This window comes from Rhinopithecus roxellana, chromosome 19 (genome assembly GCF_007565055.1).
Source record: "Rhinopithecus roxellana isolate Shanxi Qingling chromosome 19, ASM756505v1, whole genome shotgun sequence".
Taxonomy (NCBI): Eukaryota; Metazoa; Chordata; class Mammalia; order Primates; family Cercopithecidae; genus Rhinopithecus; species Rhinopithecus roxellana.
In genome coordinates, this window is record NC_044567.1 from 35,024,675 (window position 1) to 35,036,448 (window position 11,774).

Consider the following 11,774-nt stretch of genomic DNA (forward strand, 5'->3'; position numbering starts at 1 on the left):
TTCCCGAGCCATACCAGAAATGGCGCCATCTTCTACAGCTACATTAACAAGAAAAGAGGACTCACCTCATTTCCTTTTCCCTGGCCTTTCTTTCTCCATTTTTTTTTTTTTTCTCTTGGAGTTGTATCTCCCTCCCTATGGAGGTCTGCAGCCTTTTTAGGTGGATCCTTCCCCCAATTTCAACAAGAGTACATGCTGAACTCAAGTATATATACTTCCTGATATTAGATCCCCCAAGGCACACAATCCTGGTTGGCCACTGCTCTTCTTGTCTCTTTTTACTTGGCTAGGTGATGAGATTTTTATCTCCTCTACCTCCTTCTCTAGATATGCCTCCCCGAGCTGTTACACAAACTTCTGTGATCTCCGAACCTTCTCAATAAAGTGGCTAGTGTACCAGTTGTTTCCTGACACTAATGAGAGAAAAACAGTTTTTCCAGATAAGTATACGTGGGGTAGACATAGGGTATATTCTTTTCTGAATGTATCTTTCCACCAGCAATCTAAGAATAGTGTTGAGGTTATGACTTCTATTTCATTTCAAATACTCAAGAGGAGTTTATGAAGCTCCTTCCTTTCTAGGTCATCCATGACCCCCCCATATGTTTATTCTGCAGGAACTCACATCTGCAGAAAGCTGACAGTCACCTTTCATCTGGAAGTTTTAGAAAATAAAACATTTTTTTTTCTTAGTCTCAATGCCTATAAAATGATTCTTCATTCATTATCACATTTGGCTGCCACTTCTTACTCAGGGACTCCGAGCTGCTTCATTGGGGAAAAAGAAACTACTCCGTATATTCGAACAGTAGGAATTCAATCAAGGGATTTGTCATAGAGGTAGTGGTAGACCCGAAATACAAGTTCAGGAAGCCACTACAATCTCTGTGTCTGGAGGGACAAAGAAGGTGGTATTACTGAAGCTTAGGTCCTGCAGAAACTGGAACAAAGCTGGAGCGTGAAAGAAAAGACAGACACACTGTCTGGGAAGCGGCAAAGAGGGAAAAATACTCTGGATTCTACCTGCCTGCCACCCTCCAATCTCTCTTCAACATCTCTCATTAAATATAGCTGCAATACAGAGCAGAGCAAGGGAAGTGTCAAAAAATTATTTGAAAGCAAATATTAAGATAAATGACCAGCATAAGGAGTATAGCAAATGTCACTGGAAATATGAATTTACTTAAGCTGAAAGATCTTAACACGAATCTAAAGTCAAACTGTAGGCCAGATGTGGTGTCTTGTACCCATACTCCCAGCACTTTGAGAGTCCAAGGCAATAGGATCACGTGAGGCCAGGAGTTTGAGACCAGCCTGGGCAACATAGCAAGACCTTATCTTTAAAGACAAATAAATAATAACAAAATAAAAATAAATAAAATCAAACTGTAGTCTCTGGAGGGAAAATCTACGGCTAAGTTTGAACTATTTTAGTCTCTCCTTGCTCCTAACAGAAAACCAGGATGTGGTTCCTCCAGCATTCTCTTCGTTGAGATGATCACTTCCATACTTTTTCAAAAACCGCTCAAGTTATCTTCACCTACAGGTGCTATTGAAGAAGAGCCCTCCCTTTCTCTCTTGCTCAGACACCCAGAAAACTGAGCTGTAGGATGCTTGCATTCCCCCTCCTCTGCCTCAGAATGATTGCATTTGTTTCAGTTACAGAATCAGAATCCCGGTTTCTATGCATTTAAAGCACAGGAGGAGTGCACATCCCATTTCTGTATGTCTGTCCTTCCCTGCAGCCTCTGTGTAAATGTGTAGACCTACAAATCCTTAGGGCTGGCAGGGAGTTGAGGTCCTGCTGGAGTGATGGAAAGAGTTGGACTGCACCCCATTCAGTAAGGATATTTGGGAACTCGAAGCTCCTTTAGACTTCTCTCTGAATCAGGAGATATACTTCTACTCAGATTACCCTGCCTGCCTCAGTTGGGGGAACCCAGGAAACCACTAATCCCATCATACAAAGGGTTACTTGGTACACATGGGCTGCAAGGAAATACCCAACCAGGATCTTCTTGTGAAGACCAGAAGATCTTCAGAACAAGGATTTCAGCATTGGCAAAGGGCAGTCTTTAGTGAAATCGGGAAATCCTGATCCTCTGGGAGGACAGAGAGTCATACCTGGGAGTACCCTGTAAGGAGTCGGGCACAGAGCACCACACAGGCAGCCTGAGTCTCCTGTGTCCCGTGTGCCCCTGCCATGTGTGTGAAATGGCTGAACATTTCTGCCTGTCCCGCCTACATGGGATTGGAATAGGTTTACAACAGAAGTGAATGTGGAAGCAATTTGTGAATTCAAAAGAACTGTATGAATGCCAGCACTATTAGTTCCTCGTTTACTCTTCATTAAGGAGCATGAGTCATTACTGAGACATTTCTTTTTCAGCAGCTCGAAGTCATTGGTGCTCTTTTTTTGTGTGCTCTTATCTCATTGGAAAATAAGAATAAGTCCACTTATTTACTGGTGTGAACATACTCTCCATGAACAGTCCCCTAAATACTTTGAAAACTGATGTCAAGTCAACCTTTAAGGACTTCTTTATAAACTTTTGGAAGACTTGCTTAATCTTGTGTCATTGTGCCATTTGATCTGAAAGAAGGAAGAAAAGAAGGAAGGAGGGAAAGAGACAACGGGGAGGGAGGGAAGAAAGGAAGACAGGGATGGTTGAAGGAATGAGGGAGGAAAGAAGGAAAGAAGAAAAACATTTCAATATACCTTTTGTGTGATATCTTTGATTCCCAAGTTGATAATGAAATAGATTTAAAATTTGGATTCTATCTATAGAAAAATAGGATTCTTCCTTCTTCAAAAAGCTCTATTGTCCTTCTCCACAAAATAACTGAGATCACCTTCTGAGGACTGTATTCTTCCGGTGAGTTCAAGGATACTAATAGGGTCTCTGCCAGGATAGCGCCAGTATCACGCTCTGTGGATATGTGACGACATGAGTCAATTTGACTTACACATTCCTGAGTTTGTCATCACAGCAGCTTCCGGGGAAAGCACCTGGAATTAAATTTCCATGAATCTACCAGAATGGCAAAGATATCAGGAAGTAGGTTGACTGCTTTGTCAGTGCCTACGTATGAAGATGGTATCCCCTCTGTTCCCGTATCTACCCTGCCACACATCCACAGACTTATCTAGGCATCACATCCCTTCCTGATATCTCATTATCTGAGGGGTTTGGACCCCACATACAGGCTACTAGCCATGAATCCACTTAACAGAGCCTAAACTCATGTAGTCAATAGAAAAATAAAGTAATTCATTTTATTCTATATTTAACAATTTAGTTTAAAATTGTATAATGATTTATTTCTTAGAACAAAGAATAAATCAAGTTTTGATTTGTAGGTTTAGGGGGTATAATTTCCCCTTAAAAAACTGAAAGGTAGCGTGCCAAGACTTCCTCACCCAATACTTAACGTGAGTTTTTAAAAAGTTGTTCATTTTTTTTTTTTTTTTGCAAACGTATTCAAGGGCTTCATCAATGTTCTCAATGACCTGTCTTTTCAAATGGATTCATATTTAAATCATTTTCTTATGAAGTCCTTCCATGATATTATCCTTGCTTGCTTTCATTTCTTCAGTGGTTAACTGGTTTAAATATTTTAGATCCTCATGTATCAGTGGCTTTGCTTGATTCCAGGAGTTCATTGACTTGATAAAGTCCAGGATATTTGGCAAATTTTGCAACTTTGCTTCAAAACACATTTGTAGCGTATACGACTGTATTAACCATTTCACGCATGTATTAACCATGCAAGAAGTCAATTTCCAATAAGTAGGGCAACAGATCCATTCCTAAAGTTAAACTGGGAAGGGTGTTGAAATAGGGACTGATTTCATGCATGGTTAATACAATGGCGGATATTCTTGTGATACACTTTGTTTCCCTATGAGCCTCCAACATGTAGGAACTAAAATAAGATAGCCACAGACAATGAGCATCTTTGGACATTAGATGCTGCCTTTACGTGGATAAAGTGGCTGTTGAACCGGGATGCCCATTCTGACCCAACAGACTAGAAAGGGAACCTTCTAGGGTTAGTTCTCTGAAGCTGCCTTATGGTTTCAGCCAGGAGGAGATATGGATAGGAGCTAAAAGAGAGGGGTTCTTAAAAGCAAATCAAGCAAAACACTTTATCAGTTAAAGAAAAGGCATCCACATTTCCTGCTTGCACCACAAACGGTACTAGTGAGTCCTACTTGTTAAGAGAAACGATGGTCTTGCTTCTAGCAGCCACTTGTCCCTTGTTTCTAATGAATGTGTCACACAAAGAAAAGACACGCTCACAGCCAACACTTGCTTCCGCTGGCAACGTCTGCAACTAAATCGGAATTAAGAAAAATATATATTAGAAGAGTATTGAGAAAAGTAAAGAAAAAAGAAATTGCATTTAGATTTCAACCTCTCACAAAGTCCACGCTTCCCTCTGGTGTTGCAATGAAGTAGCTCTCTGGAGGATCCCGAGAAAGCCCACAACCTCCAAATGCAGACACAAAAGAGAAGGTAGTTGCTGACTTCGATTCAAACAGAAAAGTCAACAATTCCTTTCTTTTTTTTTTTTTTTTTTTTTTTTTTGTAATGCAGTCGTGCGATCTTGGCTCACTGCAAGCTCCACCTCCCGGGTTCACGCCATTCTCCCGCCTCAGCCTCCAGAGTACCTGAGACTACAGGCGCCCGCCACCACGCCCGGCTAATTTTGTTTTTGTATTTTTAGTAGAGATGGGGTTTCACCATGTTAACCAGGATGGTCTCGATCTCCTGACCTTGTGATCTGCCCGCCTCGGCCTCCCAAAGTGCTGGGATTACAGGTGTGAGCCACCGCACCCGGCAACAATTCCTTTTTAAGTGAGCAGACTAAAAAGTAAATTTACAGGACACAGACAGGGTGAACGCCTCTCCTTACCTTGCCCCTACTGTGCCAACCCTTGACTTGTCCTAGTTGAATGAAGTCATTTTCCATTTTTGTGTTAATAAGCGAAGTCTGGGAGCTTACTCATGCCTGGATTGCCATGCCACGTGAGTCCACTGCGTAAGTGACGGGGTCTGAGTTAAATTCTTGGCTCTTCTGTTACTGCCTGTTTGACCTTAGGTAAGCTACCAGCCTCTCTGGCCTCAGTTTGCTCACCTTGAAAATGCAAACACTATCGGTACTTTCTTTACACAGTAGTTTTAGGGAGCAAATGAACTAATATATGCAAAGTGTATAATGCTGTTTCTGGCACAAGGTAAGTGCTCAATGAGTGATAGTTATTATGACTAGATAATACGTGGAAAAATACAATATGGAATATGTAAGATATGAGAAAGTTCAAAAGAAATATTGAGAGCATATCATTCGGGACCTCAGTTTTCTTAAGTGTGAAACAGGGCTGAAAATACCTATTCCAAAGGTTATTTTGATGTTGAAATATTAAATGGGGCTAGTCTTTCACTTAATGCTTAGGAAGTTATAGCCCTTATTTTTATTGCATTAACTGGCTCTGGAGCATAAAATTTTGAGCTTAGTTGTTTTCTCTGATGTTTCTCACCATCCGGAGTCCCACGGGCTAGGGAACTGGAATTCCTGGTGTTCTCACACCACTGTGTACAGTTGTGCAGTGCACAACCTCCATGGCAGTTCTACATTTTGTCTCAAACCTGGATGTGGGTCTTATTCAGCCCTTCTCCCTGCTCCATGTCCTGTGCCCTCAGGAGAGTAACCACGCTGGGCTGCTCCTCCAGGAGCCCCCGAACTCCCCAGCACACAGTGCGGGCTCCTCACCCATGGGTTCCCCACCTTCCAGGCAGGGAGCTCAGAAAAGCCTCAGCCCTGGACTGTAGGTGTGGGAGGGGGCAAGCAGGGAGCTTTGGCCCCTGCTGAGTCTGAGTCCATCTCCCTTTCTCTCAATGATGGAAATGTGAACCTGTGAGAAAGAAAAGAAGTCACCACCACCTACACTATTTGTCAAAACGGACAATGCTACTGTGTGCAGTAGAAGGTTGTTGAATTGGGGGTCTGGGAAGCCTGAATCTTGGCTTTGGTTTAGCTTGAGCCAGCACCATAACCTGAGAAGGCACACAGACAGACACCTCACCTTCCTGTCCTCACCTGTGAGATGAACTTACCTCTGATTCAAGATTGTTAGAACTTCCAAGTGACTAGTGTTTATGTGTAAGAAAAGACTCCCCTTATATCTAATGCAGTTGATTTTGTCTGATATTCAAGTCACTATATCAGCCTTCTTTTCTTTTTTGCCCACTGTATCTTTTTTCATGCCACTACTTCAAATATTTCTATATCATATTTTAGATGGATCTCTGAAAAATAACTTATAATTGAGTTTTTTTATTTGATTGTTTTATTGCAGTGTGAGAATCTTTGTCATTTAATAAAACAGTGTAATACATTTACACTTAGAACTACTGGCATATCTGAACACTTTACTAGCTTCTAATTTTTAAATTACCATTCTCTATTTATTTTCCTCCTTTTTTGCTTTTTATTGAATTACGTGGGAATTTTGTTTTCTTCTTTTGATTTGTTCAAAAGCTTTCTCTACTTCTCAGTTCATTATCCTTATATTTTTAGCAAACTTATTCAACATAGTTTTATCAACCTCTCTGCCTTCTTCAAACAATGAAAGGATCTTAGATCTTCCTTTTAATCTTCTTCACGTGGTTTTTTTGCTATGTTTCTAATTCTCAGGGTGTTAGTTCACCTATCTGCTTCCTTAATAATTCTCTTTCATGGCTTTTTGCTTCTTTGCCTGTCTTGTAATTTTCTTATTATGAGTTCTTCCTTGATGAACCCTCTTTATTGAAGGTTTCTTGAATAGTCTGAGTGGTCCTAAGAATAGTGTTCTATTGGCTTCTCCCAGGAGAAGAGTGAGTTCTGGACCACTTTATGTTAATTTCTCAGTTTGGGATTATCACACCATGCATATAAACTCAGAATTTAAACCCATGTTTAGTGCAGACTTGGCATTTAGATTTCTCAAAGGATATTCTCTGATTTTTAAAGATGCACTTAGAGCCTGAGACAAACCCTGTGCTTTCTTACCATGTCTGCAAAGTAGGAGATAAAGTTTATTATTATTATTATTGTTATTATTATTATTATTATAAACTTGGAAGCTCTTTGAGGATCGTGGCTATGTAGAAGGGATCTCAATTACAGCCACCTACTTCATGCAATGCCAAAGATACATCTCCTTTCCTCCAGTTCCATTAGGGCAATAAAACCTTAGTCCCAGCTCACAGCCACATGTCTGATGGCCCCAGCCTTCAGCAAGGCTGCTAGAGGCTGCTGAGGGTGAGAGGGGTACTATGACTAGATGTCTATTATTATTGGCATCAAGTGGCTTCCACCTACTTCTGTTATTAAACTGTATGTGTAGATTCTACTAAGCATTTCCATGTTGTTTAACAAGGGAGGAAAATCCATATTAGTGTACCATAACATAAAAATCAGATTCTGAGTGCATTATTCTCCTTTTCCTGTTTCCTCCTAATCTTTCCTCCCTTTCTACTCCTGACCTCCACTTAAACTATTTTATGCTCATTCTCTCAACTCCAGGTCTCCCCTTAGAAGCCAGGTGGAGTAACAGCTCTATGAAGTTTGAGAAAACCTGCCCACTTACTGATCCCTTGTGGTTGAGCCATGTGGCTTTGAGTAGAAAAAAAGGAAAAAAAAAAAAGATTCAGGCAAAAATGGGGATAGAAAAGAGCAAGTCATCAAAGAAACTTAAACATATCATCAAATGTATTTTTGGTGAGTCCTCAGCTCCTCAGTAGGGTAAATCTCTCAGTAACATTTCAGAATCAAACAAGGCATCATCTTTGGAATGATCCTGTCAAATTGGTGAAAAACCAAACTAATTTATATCTCCAAATCAGCTTTGCTTCCTTTCTATTTGAGGGGTAAAAAAAAAATCCTTGGACTAAGAATATCCCTCACCAAGAGAAAAGAAGCAGAAAGCACTGATAATTAGATGCAAAGAACATTCCCCCAAATGTTCTTAACTTTCATAGCCAGATACTTTTCTAAATGTTTTCTCACATTTTCTAGGGAAGCATTTTCTGACATTTCCTCCTGTTGAGACAGTTTCCTTTCAGTGATTCTTTCTGCAGTAACTTTAAGAGGCAGTCTCCAACAGTTTCCCTCTGCAGGTGGCTTTCCTTCTTGGGATAATTTGCCAATGGCAATTGTATTCCTTATGTACTCAGTGACCTACCAGTCTGCCCTGGGTCCCACAGAGTAAATACTCAAACTCTCCCCTGAGGATCAGTTTTCTTTAATTTTCAATTTTTAAAATCTCTTCATCCAGCTGTATTACTTTTGACCATCAAGTCTAGGTGAGATTGACAGATGCTGACAGTTGTTACAGCTGCTGCTAACCACTGGTTACCTTAGAAATGGAGGTAAAACAAATACAGGAATTCCAAGGAACCATACCTCACCTCTAGGTTTCTGAGAACATCGTAGAGTAAATAAATCGCAACTCTTACTCCCATCTATCAGGCTGATTTTGTGGCTGGATTTACAAGAAGCAGCAGAGGAAAGAGAGACAGTAGCAGGGGAGAAACGAAAGTCAGTTGTTACCAATAGTTCGGAGACAGAAAGCTCTGAGATTCCATTAAGCAGTTTGATTTATAGCTTCGGATATTATGTGCAAGAGCGCCCACAACCCAAAGTGTTTTGTGTCTTGACCTGTAAAAAATAAGTCTATTAACCCTAATCAATCTCCTATTATGCTGAGGTGCCTGAAATTTAGCAAGCAAAAGGTTGACTGAGGTCTTGCAGCCCAGGAAGTAACCATTGTCTTTGGTAATCTGCAGTGACTGGGGTCTTTGCAGAAGCAAAATGATCGTTCAGAGTAAGGCACTTGGGGAGGGGCTTTCATCTTTTAATGAGAAAATGGAGGATTGTTTTCATTTTTAATTGCTGAGGCTAATGAAGGCCTTGGGCTCTTGTGTGAACCTGGACCCTTGCAGATGCGTGTTCACAGACACCTCTGCCTGTGCTTCACCCCAGCTGTGGGTAACTCGCCTGCCCTGACTTCCTGCTGTAATTAGTGAGGGCTTCTATTCCGATTAAGTACTTTATTACAGAAGCTAATTATGAAGTCCAGCTGGTTCGCTGTGCCTTAGGAGGGATTTCCTTGTGCTTTGTGTGGGGAATTCTACGGGTGGGTGTTGTTTTAACCTTTGAAGGGCAAAATAGAAATTGACATATTGCACGGATGGTCAAATGTTAATATGGGCATGGAAAATGGAAATATTTTAAATCCACACCAGGAAAACCAAGCAAACAAAGCTTCTTTTTAACTAAGATTTGGAGAGGGGGTTAGAAAGGAAATAAATGCTATCACTCTATCAACACCTACAAACTGTTTTAACAGATCCATACTGAATCCCCAAACAAACCCAACCCTAGGTTGCAGAATCTGTACTTTGCCTTATGTATTGGTCCAGAGTGAAACTGTGTAGTAGAAGGTTTACAGCAGTGACCACATATTTTTCCTTTAATATTCTGTTCATTCGTGTGTATGTTTTAAGGGTCACTGAGTCTTTCTAACTCAAACTTAAAACATTATGTGTGAGTGTAGTTGGGAAGTAGGGTAAAATGAGCTAATGACTGAAATAACCCAGCCTGTTCCTTTTACCAAATTTGGGGCAAGAGTAAAGTGGAGACTCCTAGATCTTGCCTCCTGTGGCAAGGAGGACTCTTTCTCCCTCCACTCCTGTGAGCCGCCTTGGTTACCTCTTGTGCTTAGGGGTGGGCACACCTATAGAACAGCATACCTTTGTGACGGAAATCCAAGAAAGAGACTCTAGTAGGCCCTGGAAGCAGGTTTGAGGCTGTCTTGACAGATAATTTCCCATGTCAGGTACCTGGAGCTTAGTGGGGTTGGGATGAGGGGAGGTTGCTGTAGGTGGACATGAACCTTTGGCCCTGGGGACTCCTCAGTCCATGAGGATTGTGTCAAGAGGAGAAAGAGTGAGTCTGTTAAATCTCCAGGTACAGGGCAAGGTCCTGGGTGCCCAGCTCTAAGGGTGATACTATAAATAACATTAAAAATTAGGTGATATATGTTCATTCATTTATTCATCAAATGTATTTTGACTTTCTACAATGCCTTGTGAACTATTCTGGGTACCAAGAATATGTAGGTGGCTAATTATGCAAGATGATGTGAATACTTTTTAAATAAACTTTCCAGAACTTATACAATCAAATGAATGCAGTTACTGCTTCCATTATTGTGGAACTATTACTCTCATTAGAAATTTTGCTTCAGATTTAGAATATATGTAAGAAGACTATGTATAGGTATATAATGTATGTGTGTATACATGTGTGTGCATCTGTGTGTATAATATTCAGAGATTTTAAGGGTCCCCCCTTTCTCTTTATAGATGAAGAAACTGAAGTTCAGGAATGGTAAATGTTCTGATCAAGGGTGTTCTGCTGGAGTGGTGATTGATCTCAAGCTTCCTGCAAGCCTGTTGACTACAGCATTGATCAGTTCGCCTAAGTTTCCTGACTGTAAATATCATGGCTGATTCTAACATCGTGCACAAAGCCTGTCATTCAGAGAGATGGTGCTACAAATTGTTTTGCAATTTCAGTTGTGTTCAAATCAACCAAGTATAAATCAGAATGTCATCAAGGCTATATGCTCCACCTCTCTAAATCTGGGTATTCCACGTCTGAGAAGGGTTTTGTGCCTGAGAGGTTCATATCTGCAACTGTCTCAAGGTCTAACTTTTCATAAACACTATTACAAACTGGTTTAGGCTGTACAAGAGAAGACTTTCTTTTAAAAATCAAAAACATAGGTTTTGGTTCATCTTTGCAAGGTGGGGGAGAAAAGCAGAATAAAGAAGTCTAGCCCTCCCAGATAACCTCAATATTTGAAATGACCCATGCAAGCACTTTCACTGAGAAGTGAATAAAACTAGGAGAAATTGCCGCCAGATTTAGTGTACAATAGGTCTGATTTTGTTGCTTCACAACTTTTTTTCTCATCAAACAGTAGAGTGAACTTCGAAGTGGAGAAGATCCTGTCAAAACTTCACTCACACTCCTTAATTCAGAGGAGTGAGGGCAGGTAGTGGGGCAAAGAGCCATGATACACAAAGTGCAGGCCACTGCCCCCCACTTCAACCTGACCTAATCCATCATGGGAGTTCACATTGCCTCAGCCAAAATAAATAGAGAGACGTCCTTCTGCACAATGGAGACTTTTCTAGCTGTGATTGCCTACTCGTCACCTCTCAACGTCCACTCACACCCCCAAGCTACTGAATGCCTAATATAAATGCATAGCAAAATGTAAATTTTCTGTTTTTCTGTCATCTGGGACTACAGAATTTGGGCAGGGACCCCTACACACACACCAATTTTTGACAGAACATATTATCATTCTTATTGCTTAAGAAAGCAAAGAACTCCCTCTACACGAATAGGACCAAAAAAGAAAAATTTAAAGACTTAGAAAAGATATCGCATTCAAAGAATGGTACCTCACTGAAAAATGGAAGCAAATCCTTCTCTGTTAAGTAAATTTGCTACAAGAAAGAGCAGAAAGTTTTAGAAAACTGCTAATCTGTGGGCTTAATTTTCAAGTGCCTATTAAATTTATCAATCCTCATTAAGCATTCCTGAGGAGAAAACCATCTCCAAGCAAGAAAGATGGGCATTAAAAGATAAGATTACTGGATTAAAAATCACTATGTTGGCTACAAACAGAAGATTAGATTCTGTACAAAATT

At 40.6% G+C, this 11,774-nt stretch overlaps 1 long non-coding RNA gene across 1 annotated transcript in view; it reads left to right on the forward strand.

The window, feature by feature from the left end:
• Positions 1–11,339, forward strand: part of LOC104667960 — a 40,879-nt gene extending 29,540 nt beyond the window's left edge. Inside the window, exon 2 of the long non-coding RNA XR_748749.1 lies at positions 10,416–11,339. This is a non-coding gene — a long non-coding RNA (uncharacterized LOC104667960). The remainder of the gene's footprint in view (positions 1–10,415) is intronic.
• The last annotated feature ends 435 nt before the right edge of the window (positions 11,340–11,774 follow it).